This window comes from Pelophylax lessonae (assembly GCF_965119305.1).
Source record: "Pelophylax lessonae genome assembly, chromosome: 5".
NCBI classification, from domain to species: domain Eukaryota; kingdom Metazoa; phylum Chordata; class Amphibia; order Anura; family Ranidae; genus Pelophylax; species Pelophylax lessonae.
In genome coordinates, this window is record NC_138772.1 from 395,028,684 (window position 1) to 395,048,805 (window position 20,122).

Genomic DNA, 20,122 nt, shown 5'->3' on the forward strand with positions numbered 1-20,122 from the left:
ACAATATTTTTCTACTTTGACAGTTAAAAAATATCCAATATATTAAATTTTTGTCATATATTTAGGCCAAAATGTATTTAGCTACATGTCTTTGACAAAAAAATTCTCAATGAGCGTATTTTTAACCGCTTTAAGACCAGAAGATTTTACCCCATTCCTGACCAGGCCATATTTTGCGATTCGGCACTGCGTTACTTTAACGGACAATTTTGCAGTCGTGCAACGCTGTACCCAAATTAAATTTATGTCCTTTTTTTCCCCACAAATAAAGCTTTCTTTTGGTGGTATTTGATCACCTGTGCAATTTTTACTTTTTGCGCTATAAACAAAAAAATAGCGACAATTTTGAAAAAATAACAATATTTTTCACATTTTTTATATGAAATTCCCCCCCAAAAAAATTAAAAATCAAAATTTTTTAACATTTTAGGCCAATTTGTTTTCTGCTACATATTTTTGGTAAAAAAAATCGCAATAAGCATGTTTTGATTGGTTTCCGCAAAAGTTATCGCAGCTACTAACTACGGGAAATTTATGTAATTTTTATTGTTTTTTTTTTTAACTAGTAATGGCGGCGATCTGGCGGTGATCTGCGATTTTTTTGTGGGACTGCGACATTGTGGCGGACAGATCGGACCCTTGACTGACATTTTTGACACTTTTGCACTGTTACTGTAATAATGACATTGGCAGGGAATGGGGTTAACTTTATTGGACAGGGATGGGGTTAATGTATGCCTGGTGCTTACTAACGTGTGTGGGGGGGAGGGGACTGAGTGACACAGGCACAGATCGCAGGATCAGCTATGCTGAATCCTGCAATATGTCACTGTTTGTCATTTAGGAGATCCGTCCGCTTTGTTTACACAAGCGGGCTGATTTCCACACTCGATCCCCGACGATCGGGGAAGAGCAGCGGTGATCACCGCCACTCCTCCCCTGGCCCGACTCCCGGGAGCGAGCCTCCGGCGGCGCGCGTGCGCTGCCCACAAGGGGAGGAGTCCAGCGACGTAGGTCTACGTCGCTGGACGATATCGAGCCACTTTGCCGCAGTACGGTCAACGTGACCGGTCGGCAAGTGGTTAAAAATCAGGATAGATAGATAGATAGATAGATAGATAGATAGACAGACAGACAGACAGACAGACAGACAGATAGACAGACAGACAGACAGACAGACAGACAGACAGACAGACAGACAGACAGACAGACAGACAGACAGACAGACAGATAGATAGATAGATAGATAGATAGATAGATAGATAGATAGATAGATAGATAGATAGATAGATAGATAGAGCAGTCAAGTTGCAGATAAAGTGTTAAGGCAGTTTAAACAAAGATCTATTACTTTCTCATCATGTCTCCTTTGCTCCTTTACATTTAAATGGCTGCTGCTTGGAATATCCATGTTTAACCACCTCTATGCTATGTATGATTCATAAATGACACTTTCTATGATAAATGCCCTTAAACGTGTATATATTTTTATTTCCACTTGCCTTTAGTGATTAAATATTCAATTATATTTTATGACTTTGGCCTGTGTCTGTGGCTGGTCTGTTTTTTAAGTCATTTTCCCCTTCCATTCAATCGTTCCTAATTGTTCAATTGGCCAATGTTTCCCTGCTCCATCTTCCTATAAATTTATATCCCCTTATGGGGAAAGTTGCAGACAGGGGTCAAGTTGCATAAAGCTAGTTTTTTGAACATTTATATGCTATGTATGATGTATAAATTACACTGTGTTATTGCTCTATGGTAAATGACTGCTGCTTGGAATATCTATGTTTACCTATCTCCATGCTACAGTATGTATGCTTGATGAAAGACACTGCTATTGCTCTAATAGAATTTATACATATCTATATTTTGGTGATTGATTCTGTAGCTGGTGTTGTTTTTTGTTTTTTTGACAATTTCGCCTTCCATGCAAGTGTCTCTCATTAGTTTCCCAATTGATCAATTGACAAATGCTTCCCTGTCCCATCTCCCTATAAATTAAGATCAGCTTATGGGGAAAGTCCAAGACATGGTTCAATTCGCATATAAGTCGTTTTTTTTTTTTTTGATTAGGCATTTTTTGAACAAGTGTTAAAGCAGTTTATATAAAGCAGTAAGAAGATAACAAGAAAAAGAACTACTGTATGCTCCACTCTTGAAAGACAGCAAGCAAACCAATATTTTGTAAACCAGTTCTTATGAAGATTGAGTCCCACTCTCTTTTTCCTCTACCTCTCCTTATAACATTAGTGTCCTCTGTCCTCCAATTCTTCTTACTTTACCCCTCCTCTGCACCCCACTGCTTATATACATCACCTTCACTCCTACCCACATGCTGACCCAAACATCAGGACAGTGAGGTATGTGCGCTCATATACATCCCACTTTGATCTTACTTTCCTTCTTTTCCTAATTTCTGGGGACCTGTACCCTAATCCTGGCCCTCAATTATCTAACTGCAACCCACATATCTGGCACCCATCCTTCTCTAGCAAAAGCCGCAATCCACTCAATTTGCCCACTCTGTCTATAACATTCTCACATCCATGCATGACATTTTTATCTCCAATTCCTTTATTGTATTCACCATTACTGAAACCTGGCTTCAAGAAACTGACTTTGCTTCTCCTGCTGCCTTCTCCCATGGCGGCCTCCACTGGACTCACTTACCCAAACCAACTGGATAGAAAGAAGGTGGAGTTGGATTCCTTCTATCCCCACTGAGCACATTTCAAGTCCTTCCTATCCCTCCCTCTCTATCCCTCTGCTCCTATGAGACCCAATGTATTTTTTAATCTTTTCTCCAACCAGTATCACGCTTTTTTTATGACTTTTTTGACTGTGCTTTCCCTCCTCTGAAATACCCACTATCATTCCTGGTCACTTTGACATTGCTGTTCATCTCATCTTGTAACCATCATCTTAACACTGACACACAATTCCACTAAAGGCCCGTACACACGATAAGAAATTCGGAAGGGAAATTTCGTCCGACGACCGATCTGCCTATTTTCGGATTGTTAGTATGGTGCTTTCGACAGCCGACTCCTACTTTTCGGCTGACAAAATCCTGATGTGCAGGCATTAAAATTTTTGTCCTCCGTCAACACACATCCGATTTTCGTTTCATTAGTACAGATTTCGACGGGGAAAAATCTTATGAGCAAGACTAGGCATGCTCAGAGATGAAAGAACACATAGAAAGCAATCCAACACATGACATCACTTCTGAAGTAGAATTCTGTCGTACGGGAAAATTCGTATGAAAATAACCTCTTCACTTTCCACATCAGACTAGCATGCCACAAAAAAACGGATGACAGATCGTTCGATAATCTTATCATGTGTACGGGGCTTTACTCTGATGTTAACAACCTTGACCTTGTATTCTTTCACCTCTGCACTCCTAGAATCCTCACCAACACCCTCTCTCCTCTCTCAAATCACAAACTCGTCAGTTTCAGTGTCCTTGTCTCCAACAACCTATTGCTCCAAGCATTAATTAAATGATTACTCATAGAAATCCTCACCACTTAAACCCTTCACTTCTCTATTTTGCTACTGACCACCTCTTTAACAAAATGTCACCCCTGTCCTGTCCAACCTATCCCCCTCTGTCTACAACGGTTCACTCTCATCCTCATTGGACACACTTGCTCCTCTAACTACACACAGAATCAAGCCCCAACCTATTCACCCTTGGCAAACTGACAACACCAGAAATCTAAAGAGACATAGACTTGCTCTTAAGCAACTGTGGCATAAAACGAAATCCCCGCAAGGCTTCTTCCTATACAAATCTGCCCACCTAAAACGCAATTTGTGAAACTATAAAAACTACCAACTTTTAGAATGCTTAGTCTGCAACCACCTAGGCTCTTTCCTCATTGAAAACAAACTTCTTGATCCCTTACAGTCTGACTTTCGCTCACAGCAGTCCACAGAAACTGCCCTACTAAAACTGACTAATGATTTAAAAAATTCTAAAATCAATGACCACTTCTCCATACTCTTACTACTACACCTTTATGTGGCCTTTGATACTATTGAGCACACACTCCTCCTCCTCAATTAACCCCACTCCCTTGTCCTCCAAGTTTCTGCTCTTTCCTATGTATCCTCCTGTCTATCACAGCGCTCCTTCACTGTTACTTACAACTCTGTCTCCTCATCTTCACTTCTTTATTCTGTAGGTGTCCCCTAAGAATCTGTTCTTGGACCCCTTCTCTAGCTACACCTCCTCTCTTGGTTACTTGATAACCTCCCACGGCTTCCAATACCATTTTTAAGCTGAAGACAGCCAAATTCATCTCTCTACTCTTCACCTCACTACTTCAGTCTCCTCTTGCATTACTAAGTTACTAACTGAAAAAATCAACATGGATGTCACATCACTTTCTCAATCTAAATCTTTCTAAAATGTAGATTGTAATAACCCCCCACCTGTGACCGCCTCCCTGACTTTTTAATAAAGATCAATAATACAGCTATTAGTCCCTCCCCTCATGCCAGGGTGCTAGGTGTAATCCTAGACTCTGGTATGTCCGTTCAACACCAAATCCAATCACTGACAAAAGCTTGTAGACTTCACCTCCATAACGTCTCTAAAATGTGCCCTTTTAACCACTTAAGCCCCGGAAGATTTTACCCCCTTCCTGACCAGGGCCTATTTTGCGATTCGGCACTGCGTGATTTTAACGGACAATTGCGCGGTCGTGCGACGCTGTACCTAAACAAATTTGACGTCCTTTTTTTTCCCACAAACAGAGCTTTCTTTTGGTGGTATTTGATCACCTGTGCGATATTTTGATCATGCGCTATAAACAAAAAAAGAGTGTCAATTTTGCAAAAATAGCAATATTTTTCACATTTTTTTATATGAAATTCCCCCAAAAAAATGTAAAAATCAAAATTTTTTAACATTTTCGGCCAATTTGTTTTATGCTACATATGTTTGGTAAAAAAAATCCCAAAAAGCGTATTTTGATTGGTTTGCGCAAAAGTTATTGTGTTTACTAACAAAGGGAAAGATTTTTGTAATTTTTGTTGTTTTTTTTTTTTTAACGCGTAATGGCGGCGATCTGCGATTTTTTTTGCGGTACTGCGAAATTGCGGCAGACAGATCGGACCCTTGACTGACATTTTTGACACTTTTGGGGTTACCAGTGACATTTCTACAGTAATCAGTGCTATACATATGCACTGTTACTGTAAAATTACACTGGCAGTTAAGGGGTTACCTTTTTTTGAGGGGGAGGGGCTGTGTGTGTCCCTAGGGACGTGATTCTAACTGTGATTGGCTGTGGCTTGAGCTGTAGGAACAGTGATCAACGGTCCTGCATAGTAGAACCGTATGATCACTGTTTCTACACAGGGGAGAATAACAGGCGGCTTGTTTACATCAGCCGCCTGTCTTTCTCCCTCTACAGCGACGATCACCGAGTGACCGGTGGACATCGAGTCCGCCGGTCACACGCGCGGGGGGGGAACCGTGACCACATGGGAGCGTGCCTCCAGGGGCACGCGCTCGCTCCCTAGACCCTCACAGGCTAGCAACATAGATCTACATCACTTTGCCTGTGAGGGGCTGACTGCCGACGTAAATAGTCGTGCGGCAGTCGGCAAGTGGTTAACTAATGAAACCACCAAACTACTCATTTACTTCCTTGTTATCTCTCACCTTGACTTTTGCAACTCCCTTCTTTTAGGGATACCTCTACACAGGCTATCCCCCATCATGAATGCTGCTGCCAGACTAATCTACCTTAACAACTGCTCAGTGTCTACCACCACTTTCTGCCAATCCATACGCTGATTTCCTATTGCCCAGCAAATTTAATTAAAATACTAACAACAACATACAAAGCTATTCTCAACTCTGCCCCAAGCTACATCACCAATCTGGTCTCAAAATAATACCCAAACCATCCCGGCTGCTCTTCGAAATACCACCTGCTCTCTAGCTTCTCCTTCCATGCTTGTCTCCAGAACTTTTCTAGAGCCTCTCTCATCCTCTGGTACACTCTACCTCAATCTGTCCAGCTAAACCTCTTCTCTTCAGGGAAGCTAATCCCGCCTCTACTCAACAACTTTTAATTCTCCCATCAGCTCATCCCTTAAAGTTATTACCTTTTGTACCACTTGCCCCACCCTATTAGATTGTATTTTATTGTATTGTAACTGTACTGTCTCTTCGTATATTGTAAAGCACTGTGCAAACTGTTGGTGCTATTGCTATATGAATCCTAAATAATAACAATAATAATAAGCTATACCGGTTTATTATATTCTATATGATGTTTTTGTGGTTCTTTTATACTAATAAAATTGACTTAATGAATGCATTAGCAGCATGCATTTAAGATAGGACGTTATTTTACAACTCAATATTCCTTTAACAATGTCTTACATTTTAAATCTGAAAAATAAACATAAATCAAGCAGTATGTTAAAAATACATCAAGTTTAACAAATTACCAGTCTACAGTAGGTGAGAAAAAAAAGACTTACATATTTTATACTCTTCATCTTGAGTGTAATTAACCTTGTAAAATGTATTTTCGTGTACGATTGAGATGCATTAATTCATTGAGTAGAAATTCAAACCACATTTTCTAAAGCTGAGGCTGACAACAAAATGGATCAAACGAGAAATATAATTTAATGGCCAATTAAAACTATCTTATTTGATTTACATTTTTTTCCTTGGCTTTATGGAAGCAATAAAATATGAATACAAATAGTTGACATTCGAATGAAGAGTTTTATTGTTCCTTAATAAAATGATCACACAAACTATTTGTTTTTTCATTCCACCCAGTAATATAATAACTGTATATAGCACGAGAAGAGCATATCAGCAAAGAGGTAACTTATTGCATGATGCAATAATGGTACCTTTTTTTGTTTGTTGCTATGCTCCTTGAAAATACTGGGGGGGGGGGGGGAACCTAAGCCTTGGACTTCTAGGATATCTGTTGCCCCAGAAGGAGATATACTGAGACAGTTGGATAGGAACTGTCTTTTTTTTTTTTTGGCGCTCTGAAGTGTATCCAGAAAAAGTGTGTGTGTTTCCTGGTCAATACTCAATCTCAGGTTTTCAGCACCTAGCTGTGATTCCAGAATGTTGAGAGTGTTGCCACTGTGAAAACTATTTCTTGTTTGTTTGCTATCTGTTTTGAGTGGAATGAGCTTATATTTGGATTGTTCTGCTCAAGATAAACCAACGTGCTCTGTATTAAACTTTCTTGCCACTTTGCTCTATAGTTATATAAAAGCTGACACTACTAAAAGAAGCGAAAAAGAAAGATAGCCCTAGCGGGACTTTGTATGAGGTGTTGGACCACTCCCTCTTGACTACTAAAAGAAGAAGTCCATACTTTAATTTTACTCTTTTGCCCATCTGCAGGGCTGAGAAAATCTGTGAAGATCTTTGGCTAAACTACATTTTTATCTGACAGATTCAATTTACTACAACATAATTGTCAGTTTCCTTTGTCAGTATATTCCACCAGAATGTTTCTGCAAAATAAAAGTTGAAATTTGCAAATGTAAACATCCATTTGGCTACCAAGATCCTCATGAAGGACTACGTGAAGGCAAATGTCACTTACAAACTGACAAAGCAAGTGATAGTGCCCAGCAGATTGGGAAAACATCTTTACATATTTGATTGGGGAAACATATCTACATATTCAATGTAGTTTGAGTACAGTGCAGGATTTCTATGGTGTCCATTAGACTTTTCTAATCCAAATTCATTTTCTTGACATTTAGCAAAAAGAAAAGTGTTATTAACTGCATTTTTTGTGTTTACAGTACATCTAAAAGCACCCTCTAAACGAGACCCATTTTGTAAATTTTTTATTGTGTACATCTATTTGGTTTTGAGTGAGTAGTTTGACATAAATTGCTCTACTTCTGAATCCCTTCTTGAGTAATGGTTACAGAAGTATCACAATGATTATACAGCTTTGATGTGATCACTCAAAGAACAGTAATTGTTTAATAGTACAGGCTAGGCTCATTCATATTTAAGAGTACTCGTTATAATCATGATGAGTGTCCACAGAGACATCCAAGCACAAAGGTCTACAGTTTGATCACCTATTTATGGCAACTGCTATATTATTTAAGGATTCATTTGGCAAGCCAGTCAAGGCTTTTCATTACACAGAATTGTAGACTGTATATTATACAATTTTTATGATTACAAGACATGATTATAGCTTATTGACTAATATGTCTGCCTTGTTTTCTAGTTTACTAATAATAGCTAACCATGAACAAAACCTACATTATCAACCTTATGGTCAGTAAGATCTGCTAGTTCTGAAAAACCATCACTAATAATATGCAATTTGTGAATATCATATGGTAATTACTACAAACTCCAGTGAGAACACTTTTTCCTCAGAATCAGCAATGTAGAAATCCTGAAAGACAACTTGTTATCTTGTGCATATGGTGTGTATAATGCATACAGTTGTTTTACAAGAATTGTTCTATTTATAGGAAAGGAATAATCTTTATAGAATTAGAATGCTATTAGCAGGAGTAGCCCACATGGGACAGAAGCAAGGGTAAACTGGGTACATTGAGACTGGGAAGCAAACACAACCAGCTGGACCTTTGATGATAGTAACAGCTTCCAGTAGGCTTAGGAGAGTCTACCACACAAAGTATGTAATGGTACCACAGTGAATGGTGGTCATGGTGAAAGGTGGGTGTTGTCATAAAAAACATGTAACATTCAGTAACTATTTACATATATTTGTTAAAATACGGAATTGTGAGGGATTAACTGTAAATAAATAAATACTGTATGAGCTAAACAAGATAACTGCTGCTCTGTGAAAATGATATAGCCTCTAATTAAAGTACAAAATAAATGGTACGCATATATGTGGTGACTGAGCAGAAAGCATGCTCACTAAATGCTCTCAATGGAATGACTAAGCTGTCATGGAAAGCTCTAGGTAATTTTTTGTGATTAGGAGCTTGTAATCATGTGACTGCTGTGTTAGCCCATAGCAGTGACAGAGACAGTAGTCACATGCTTCTGAAGCCCACCTCTGCCTCCTTCCATTCAGAACCTGTTAAAGGCAAAAGATTAAATACAATGTTATCATAACCAATAATCCTTATCATCCCATTTTTCAAGTTTGTTGAAAAAGTGAATCTCACATCCTTTGTTTTGGGCTTCCAACATCCAGAGTTACCATATCCTAATAAAGATTCATTGTAGTAACCATAATGTGGGATTCTTACTTTTAAACCCCATTTTCCAGACTCTCTTCTTTAAATCATGCAACAGAAATCCTTTGAAGTAAAGTGATTTCTACTGAATCTTTTGAATAGTTAAGAATAAGAATGGAAAACAGGTGTGGGAATGTTTCCTAAAACTATTTTCCTAAATAAGGAATAACTCTCCAACTCGTATTCAATGTCCACATAACAATTATTATCCAAAACCTTTTTAAGAAGAGGGTTTTTTTGTAAATTCCGCACAACAAACAGAACAAGTCCAATGAATCTTGGGGATTTTCATGACATTCTGCCAGCTTTGCTCTATTTTGAACCTTGAGCCATACAGATTGACTTCCTCATCTCTATTTATTGTATATATATATTTTTTTTCTTAACCACATACCCACTGGGCATTTACTGTGTACCCCCTTCCTAACTAGGCCAATTTTCAGATTTCAGTGCTCTCACACTTTAAATGACAATTACTCAGTAATGCAACACTGTACCCATATAAAAACATATTTTTTTACACAAATAGAGCTTTCTTTTGGTGATAGTTAATGGCCAATTTGTTTTTTATTTTTTGCACTATATATAAAAAAAGACCAAACATTTTGTAATAAAACTGAATTTTTCTTAATTTCTGTTATAAAGTTTTGCAAATTAGTAATTTTTCTTCATACATTTTGGGCGAAAGTTATACTGCTACATTTCTTTGATAAAAATAACCAAAATCAGTGTATATTATTTAGTCTTTGTAAAGGTTATAGAGTCTACAAGCTATGGTGCCAGTCACTGAAAATTGATTACACCTGATCACACCTGATGTACTTATGGCCTATCTCTTTTCTTGAGACACTAACAAGCCAGGACAGTACAAATACCCCCAAAATAATCCCTTTTTGGAAAGTAGACATTCCAAGGCATTTAGTCAGAGGCATAGTGAGTTTTTGAAGTTGTAATTTTTCCCCAGAATTCTTTGCAAAATTATTTTGATTTTCTTTTTTTCACAAAATTGTCATATTAACAGGTTATTTCTCTCACATGGCATATGCATACTTGCAACTACACCCCAAAACACATTCTGCTACTCCTCTTGAGTATGGCGATACCAATGTGTGAGAATTTTTCACAGCCTGGCCACCTACAGGGGCCCAACATGATATTCCCAGGATCAACTTTACCTAAAAAAATGTTAGTACCCACTTATATTAAGTACACCCAGACAAGAATCCAGGCCTTTTTTAAAGCAATCTAGTAAGCTAGCCAGTACCACCTCTGGAAGGATTCTATTCCACATTTTCACAGCTCTTATGGTGAAGAAACCTTTCCGTATTTGGAGACTAAATCTGTTTTCCTCTAGTTGTAAAGAGTGCCCCTTGTCCTCTGTGTTGACCTTAAAGGGAACAACTCAACACCAAGTACACTATATAGACCCCTTATGTATTTATACATGTTGATCATATCCCCCCTTAATCTCCTCTTCTCAAGAGAGAATACATTCAGTTTCTCTAATTTTTTCTCATAGCTGAGCTCCTCCATGCCTCTTATCAGTTTGGTTGCCCTTCTCTGCACTTTCTCCAGCTCCCCGATAGCCTTTTTTAAGAACTGGTGCCCAAAAACTGAACCGCATATTCCAGATGAGGTCTTACTAATGATTTGTACAGGGGCAAAATTATATCTCTCTCTGGAGCCCATGCCTCTGTTAATACAAGAAAGGACGTTGCTTGCTTTGGAAACCACAGCTTGGCATTGCATGCTATTATTAAGCTTATAATCTACCAGAACATCCAGATCCTTCTCCGCTATGGATTCCCCCAGTTCTACTCTGCCTAGTATGTATGATGCATGCATATTCTTAGCCCCCAAGTGCATAACTTTACATTCATCAACATTAAACCTCATTTGCCACATACTGTATTTGTCCAGTTGTTGATTTAGGATTTGCTATCTACTTTCCCTTTTGTATTTGACATGCAATAAAGTTATAAACTATCTTCATGTAAATCAAAAACCTCTTTTTTCATGTCTTTGATTCCTTTTTCATACACTGATGACTAACTGTGATGTTTTAAAGTTTTTTAACCCATTTGTTTGCATTTGTGTGTCAGATGCTTCTATGCACAAATTTTCAAAAAGGGTTTGGTTGGGGGGAAGGTACATCAACACATCTCTCATGTGTGCTTACCAATGTAATTGAAACATGGCAGGAACAGTGGCGGCTGGTGCTCAAAATATTTGGGGTGGCACAAAAAGAAAAATTTGCGGTAAAAAATTGCGGGACTTTGATGTCACACAAGTGTTAAAGGGGCCTTCAGTAATCAAGGAACAGTGCCACCAGCTTGGGAACCATCTTATACCGGGCCGCTGTGTGCCATTTACTATTAATAAATATATAGTGGCAGCCAGGCCAGCAGCCTGCTTAGCAGTGTACACAATATAAGACAGTGCAGGCCAGGCCAATTACATTGTACACAAGTAAAGTGCTATGCTAACTTAGCATAGCACTTTACCTGATGTACAATGTAATTGGCTTGGCCTGCACTGTCTTATATTGTGTACACTCACTGCTAAGCAGGCTACTGGCCTGGCACTATATATTTATTAATAGTAAATGGCACACAGCGGCCTGGTATAAGATGGTATAAAACTCAGTAAAATTATTAAAACAGAAAGTTAATATTCTGAAGAGGAGTAATTGTCCTATGAAAAGCAATGCCATTTAAAAAGTAAAATAATTTAGAGCCTGCACACTGAATTCTCATAAATTAGTAAAGGTCTGCACATGAAGTAACTCCAACACAGATATATACTGTACACAGGCTGTTAATATTTATAGGCCACAGATACCCTGTGTATGTAGGCCTTAGACATGACCAGCCTGCCGTGCCCCCATCAATGCAGTGACCATCTTGCCGTGCCCCCATCATCAATGCAGTGACCAGCTTGCTGTGCCCCCATCATCAATGCAGTGACCAGCTTGCCGTGCCCCCATCATCAATGCAGTGACCAGCTTGCCGTGCCCCCATCATCAATGCAGTTACCAGCTTGCCGTGCCCCCATCATCAATGCAGTGACCAGCTTGACGTGCCCCCATCATCAATGCAGTGACCAGCTTGACCTGCCCCCATCATCAATGCAGTGACCTGCTTGCCATGCCCCCATCATCAATGCAGTGACCAGCTTGCCGTGCCCCCATCATCAATGCAGTGACCAGCTTGCCGTGCCCCCATCATCAATGCAGTGCCAGTGACCAGCTTGCCGTGCCCCCATCATCATTGCAGTGACCACCAGCTGGCCATGCCCCCATCATCAATGGCAATGCAGCCAGTGACCAGCTTGTCTGCCGTGCCCCCCCCCCCCCATCAATGCAGTGACCTGCTTGCCGTGCCCCCATCATCAATGCAGTGACCAGCTTACCGTGCCCCCATCATCAATGCAGTGACCAGCTTGCCGTGCCCCCATCATCAATGCAGTGCCAGTGACCAGCTTGCCGTGCCCCCATCATCATTGCAGTGACCACCAGCTGGCCGTGCCCCCATCATCAATGGCAATGCAGCCAGTGACCAGCTTGTCTGCCGTGCCCCCCCCATCAATGCAGTGACCAGCTTGCCGTGCCCCCATCATCAATGCAGTGCCAGTGACCAGCTTACTGTGCCCCCATCATCAATGCAGTGACCACCAGCTTGCTGTGCCCCCATCATCAATGGCAATGCAGTGACCAGCTTGTCTGACGTGCCCCCCCATCAATGCAGAGACCAGCGTGCATGCGTGCCCCCTTGAAAGCAGACAGTGTGTGGGCCGGGGCCCCTCCCCTGAGGCATCAATTGAACCTACCTCACTCACGGACAGTCGGTGACCTGCGTGCTGCTGCTGAGTCGGCCCGGGCTAGTACTCACTCTGTCTGCGAAGAACACATGATGACTGCGGAGTGGACTGACGAGACAAACAAACTCTTCTTCTTCTTCCAAATCCTCACGCGCCGGCTCTCCTCTCTGCTCTGACGGCCCCGGTGGGCAGGAAGGTGATGACGTGACGCTGGGATGATGAGTGACTGACGCACACACCGCCCCCACGCGTCACATCACCCAGCCTTGGGATGTCTTCCTGTGTGATTGGTCCAGGCTGGAGTCTGGACCAATCACAGCCAGGACATCACTAAAGTGGGGAGTGTCGGGGCGCATTGCTCTGCGCCCCAATGACCCCCAGAAGGCTGACAATCGGCGCCTCTGCTCGCCTCACGTGGAGGGAACCCCCCCATAGCCACCAGTAAGTCCGGCACCCCTAGTGGGCTTAAAATGGCATTTTTTTTTAACCTTTTTTTTCTCTGGCCACAGATTGGGGGGCGGTGCCCCTGCGCCCCCTATAGACCGGCCACCGCTGGGCAGGAATGTTTAAAAGCCTGTCCTGGTTGCCTTTTTTTGAGTTACCACAGACCATTTGAGAAATTCAAGAACATATAACAAAACACCTAATAAAAGTAGGGATCTTTGGCCCATGTGATTTCCAAATCATCTAAAAATTCCTGGAGGACTTATTTGCTCACAGTTTACTGTGCCATTTTCTAGCTAATCTAGCACCTTTATTTACATGTAAGGGTTTAAGCACCTTATAATGCTATTGATGTTCTGATATTGACCTGCTTTTGGTATTGATATCTTACCTGCATATCAATGCATGACAGTTATATGCTGATGAATATCCTGCTCTTATTAGATGCTCTGGGACCACCAGTTGTGGAAAAGAACTTATTTCACCACTGCATATGTACAAAATCTGTACATATTATTACAAATGTTTATAGGGACTTTCTTGACAAATGTGGCCCTTTTAATATTTTATATCAGTATTGAGAGATATATAGCAACAAAGAAAACTTTTTGTAACTATGGGTTTTGGAGGGTAAAAATCTTCACCTTCCTTTTGAATACAGCTTTTATTTTAGTCTTCATTGTTGGAGTGATTTTATTTCCTTTTCTGTGCTCTTATCACACCCTGATACACAGGTTGTCGTTAGGACAGAAAATTAGCAATATTCTTTGTGAGCCCGAGGCACCATTAAACCCTTCTTTATTCTTTGAAAATATTTTTTTTATTTCTGTTTATGCCTTGCTGTACTGATTTCCCTTAATTTTTTGTTCCAATGACAGTGAACAAGAGAGATGAACAAAAGTTTAACCAAACCACTAATTCTGTATATATCACTTGTCGGTTATAACTAGAATAGGGGCCCAATTTTGGGTATCACACTGTAAAAAAGACATAGCCATTCTTGAAAGAATTCAGAGGTGGGCATCTAAATTCAGAAAACAGCTGAAAAAAATGTAACTAAAACATTACCATTTCTAGTATGTCAACTGTCCCAACGTCGATGTTTCACTCATATTTTAACATTTTGGTTGTACTTATGTAGTTAAAATGGTAGTAAAAAGCAGAGTTTTTAACATGGTATCGCTTTGTCCAAAGCAACATGCCACTGCTGTCTGCACAGAAATACTTTGGTAACTTGTCACCAAAGTAATAGCAAGGGATCTTGATGGCTACAGTAATATATCACCACTGTTTTTCTTCTAATATGATACTACTTTGTGACATTTTTTACAACTGTCTTACAATTGTCTTCTACCCCACAGGCCACAGTCTCTTTATGCCTTAAACCAAAGTCCCAACAAGTTGGTGTTGTAATCCAAATAGTTTAACGCACATTACACCAGGACCACCATAGGGCAGCTGAGAGTGTACAGGTGTGAGGGGGGCTGAGTGTGTACAGGTGTGAGGGGAACTGAATGTGTACTGGTGTGAGGGAGGCTGAGTGTGTACTGGTGTGAGAGAGGCTGAGTGTGTCTGGTGTGAGGGGAGCTGAGTGTGTACTGGTGTGAGGGAGGCTGAGTGTGTACTGGTGTGAGGGAGGCTGAGTGTGTACTGGTGTGAGGGAGGCTAAGTGTGTACGGGTGTGAGGGGAGCTGAGTGTGTACTGGTGTGAGGGAGGCTGAGTGTGTACTGGTGTGAGGGGAGCTGAGTGTGTACTGGTGTGAGGAAGGCTGAGTGTGTACTTGTGTGAGGGAGGCTAAATGTGTGTACTGGTATGAGGGAGGCTTAGTGTATACTGGTGTGAGGGAGTGTGTACTCGTGTGAAGGGAGCTGAGTGCAGACAGGTGTGGGGGGCTGTGTGCAGACAGGTGTGAGGGGAGCTGTGTGTACAGGTGCGAGGGGGCTGCATGTGTATAGGCATGAGTGGGGCTGTGTGTGTGTGTACAAGTGTGAGTGGGGCGTAGTGCGTACAGGTGTGAGGGGGTGTGTGTAGTGAGTCCTGCGCTGTCTGGGGAAGATACTGCTCAAAGACCAAAAGGGGCTTATCCCAGATGCTGCAAGTACCGAGACTGGTAACCATGCAGTGTCAGACTAAATTAAGGGTGGGGGGTACTGCGCTTCTGGGATGTTACTAATAAATCTACTATTAATATGCTCAAGTTAAAGTGTATAAAACTGTGAATAGGTCAAAAATAAATACGTGTTCAAGCGGTTAAAAAAATATAATAAATGAAGTGTAAAAAATGTCCGTCCTTCAATCACATATGTGCAAACAGTATATCACATTAAAAAAATCAATCAAGGTGCTGAAAATACAAATACTCTATAAAATCTACATAAAGTGGAGAAATATATATAAATAAATAAACATATGCAACACCGCTTAAAGTGCCTAAAATTCAATTGGTGACAGGTAAAGAGCTGGGTGCATTCACTGGTGCGTAAATAAATATACTGAATAGCTAAAGTGTCCTCTGTGCTCCAAACCATTAAGGAGATTTGGGTAAAAAGTCCAAGAATTGTGTATCCAGGTGGAAAAATTTCAAAGGTGATACTCCTTCACCTAACACCGTGCTTAAGGTGGTGGGGTGCTTCTCCTAAACCCCTCTATGTGTGCTAGCCGCTCACCTCAAGGTCTAAGAATATAGGCCTTAACCGATATCCAGGGGGCTCCTCTCCGATCCTGCTCTGCTTCCCAATAGGGCCTGTTGTGTGGGCTGCTAAGGGTGGGTTGGCTCCCTATCCCTCTCCAGGTCCCCAGCGGTCCCCAGCGGATCTCAAATTAAAGAGGCTCGAGATAGTGCAAGCATTGTCACAAATAAAGGTGCTTTTATTCACATCAAGTTAAAAACTCACATTTGCCAAGAGAATATTGCGCAAGGTAAGTATTCCGAGTGGGATCGCGGTCCTCACTTCCGCGTGTGTGCGTCACTTCCGGTATAGCGTCCCTATGCGTTACGCCACTTCTGCATCACGTGGCTTCTTCAGGGGTTGCTATTGGCCGTGCGTGACGCCTATTTATATCACTGATATAAGTGATATGAGGGGGCTGTGTGCGTACAGGTATGAGAGGGGCTGTGTGTGTGTACAGGTATGAGAGGGGGCTGATTGCGTACAGGTGTGAGGGAGCTGAATGTGTATAGGTGTGAGTGGCGGTGCAGAGTGCATACAGATGTGAGGGGCTGAATGTGTAAAGGTGTGAGTGGGGGGGCTAAGTGTGTACAGGTGTGAAGGGGCTCAGTGCATACAGGTGTTGGGAGGGCAGAGTGCATATGAGGGGGGACTGAGTGCATACAGGTGTGAGGGGGGGGGTTGAGTGCATACTGGCGTGAGGGGGGCTGAGTGGGTACAGGTTTGAGGGGGGGCTGAGTGCAAACAGGTGTGAGGGGGCTAAGTTCATAGAGGTGGGGTGGCCAGTGGGCACATTCAGTAGGACAGCCTGTGGGCAGGCCCTAGGCAATGTTGGTGGTCAGGCCAGGGGGGCCCAGGCCTAAAGCTGTGTAAGGGGCTCAAAAATTTCTGATGGCTGTCCTGCATTACACTAATGTATATTTTACACCACAAAGCTTGGCAAAGGTAGGTATAAATGTGTTGGGGCTGTCAAGAAAATTTGCTACTTTGCTCTAACTGTTCTTTGCAATACATGCAGGGAAGCAGAACTAGCTTTTTGTGTTAAAAAAAAAAAATTGATTCTCTTGGAGTATACTTTAATTTGCTGGGTGCATTGTGTAAACGTGACACATACACCTAGGATGCAGGATCCAAAGCTATAAAAACACAGTTCTTATTAATGTCCTAAAAAATATCTAGATCTTGATTAATAGTTGTTTTCAGCTAATTATTAAATTATTAGATTGCATTGTACCGCTAACACAATAATTCAGTGTTTTTGTCTAGGAACCCCCTTTTTGTCTAATAACAGCCCTGCAAAAACGGCATAAATCATATCCTTGCACACATAGGAATTATGTGTTCTACAATTCTATGTTTCATTAAAAGAGCTCTGTTTAAAAATAGATGTACTGTATATGGTGCCCTTACTGATCTTATGAAAATGCTAGTTTTATGGCTTTCTCAGACTTCCGTACTTACTGTTTAACAAGCATGGAATCAAGCAGCATGTAGCAAGTAAAGTCAGAACTCCTGCATACTTGTTCCAGGTCAGTGACTGAAAAAGTACTCTTACTCTTACTTCAGGAGAGATCGGCAGCGGCAGCCTAAATCTTTCCCTCAGCATAGGTGTTCTTTTTTTAATGTATTTATTCATAGAAAATTTGAGTTTAAAAGCATAGTGTTATGTCATCAGGTTTTGTTTCAGCTCACATCTGACCCAACTGATCAATGATTTTGAAAAATGTATCATCTTCAAAGTCACATTAGTGAGAGCTCAGGTTTAGATATCCACCTTTTAAATAAAATGTAAAATGAGTTAAATAGCTTGACATGCAATAATAGCAGCATTTCTTCATCTTATGTTTCAAGGTAATTGTATATGAATCACCAAATTGAAAAAAAAAAAAAAAACAGTGAGTGAGATATATTGTATGAGCTTAGTCAGAGTAAATTGTTCTGTATTTATTATGACAACAGGTCAGGGGCAGTAATTCTGTGTTGAAACAAAACATGTTCTATGGACAATGTTTGCTTCTATGGGAAGTGCGTCAATGACCAGACCTCATTATGAAGTCAGCAAATAGCTAAAGTGGTTTTCAAAGGGGTTAATAGTTGAGTGCTCACAACATGGGAGTGAGGTTATTTATGTATTTTATTTAGCACCCTTTTGCACCGTTTTAAATATGAGATTACTTTTTGGTGAGTATGTTGTTGATGCAGAGGGAGGGCCATACACATTAAAACAGCACTAACATGCAGATATCTATTTGTAAGGTAAAATTTTAAACACTTAAAAGCAAGCAATAGAAAAATCACTCAATTCCCTTTTTAACATATTTAGTGCTGATGGGGGAATCCCTTTCACAGCACTTTTGTGTTCTGCCAACGGGGAGCCTTCCCTGCCGGCAGAACACGTTGATTACCGTTGGAGACTATAGCCATAGGCAGTAATTGTATGTGTAGCACAATTCCCAGCCATTTTGCTGGATATGGGTCCGCCTGGGTTACCACTAGCAACAGCAGCACATTTAAGAATGTTGTCCAAGTGTGAGCACTGAGACAATGACCAGTCCAGTATCTTTGGTTTTTTATATTTATTGAGAACTTGGATGGGAGAAGGGATGAGTGGGATACTCCTTTGGCTCAACTATGCACAAATTGCTAGGGACAATTGGAAAATGCAGTTAGGCACTGACTTGATGCTGGCTGGATGCCGGTCAACGCTGATTATTGCTGGTTAATGCTGGCCTGCTGCCTGTTAACACTGAACTGACTTTTGACTGCTTTCCTTGCTGAGGTAGCTACATGTATACTCTGCTGCACTGCTGAACACTTCATGGCCCACACTGGCGCCCCCTTTCATTCTCTTATCTTCAGGGATTAGACACTGAAACCCCCTTTCCTAAGCCTCTTCTACTGGTTAGCTGGCTCCCTGATCCCTTTGACCTTCTGGAGTGGTCCCCTCTCCTAGCCAGACCCCTTGGACGGTTTCAAGTACTCACAACACTGTTTTTCCCTGAAACTTCTGCCCAGTAGCTCCACTCGGTCCACAGCACTCTCGATCCCTCTCTGCAGCCCAGCTCAACCTTCATCTTCTAGGCCAATTGCCCAGGACACCTTCACTACCACTGACAGGAGGAGAGACAGCCGTCACCCTCCTCCTGGCACTCTGCTTCCCGCCAAAGATGCCCTGTCACATGCTCCCCTCAGACTTATCACTCATCCCAGGGATCATTGTGGCAAACTCCCCCCACTGGGATAGCCATAAGCCCTGGTGTGCTATCGGCAAGGTTTCCTCCACTGTACAATAAGAGCCCTCATTGAAAACAGTGGGGACACTCCCTAGGCTCAACAGGTCACACCTCGAAACATGTGACAGCCTAACTAAATGATCAGGCCCCCCTGTTATGCAGACAGGGCCACCTATATGTTTTTTTTTCTAACACCTACCTAGGAGGGTGCTACACATGCAAGAGATCCAATGGGCTAGTGGTACTGAAGTCAATCAATGGATCGATTTCAGTACCACCATCCTGCCCATGGATGGATCAAATCTGGGCCAGTCCCTGCTGATGCAGACAAGATTTGATCCATCTATGGCTGGCTTTAAAGCCCAACTCTAACTAAACTGTATGAACTTATAAAGCTTTGTACAGAATAAGGGAAGGAGGATAGAACTATTTTTAAATGTTTATTTGTGGTCTTTTCCCCAACAGTGGGATTTCCTATTACTTCTTTTCCTGGCAGGGGAAATTTCTCCAATAAGGACACAAACTGGATTGAAATAGGGAAGGGTTACAATGTCTCAGGTCAAATTAATATTACTACCTGTATCTTCCTGCCCCGGTGACAACCAATTTCCTTATTTCTTTTCCTGCTTCCATATTAACAGAAAGCCAAAATCTATTTGATGGGGTCAGGAATTGCAATAAAATCTTAATAAAAG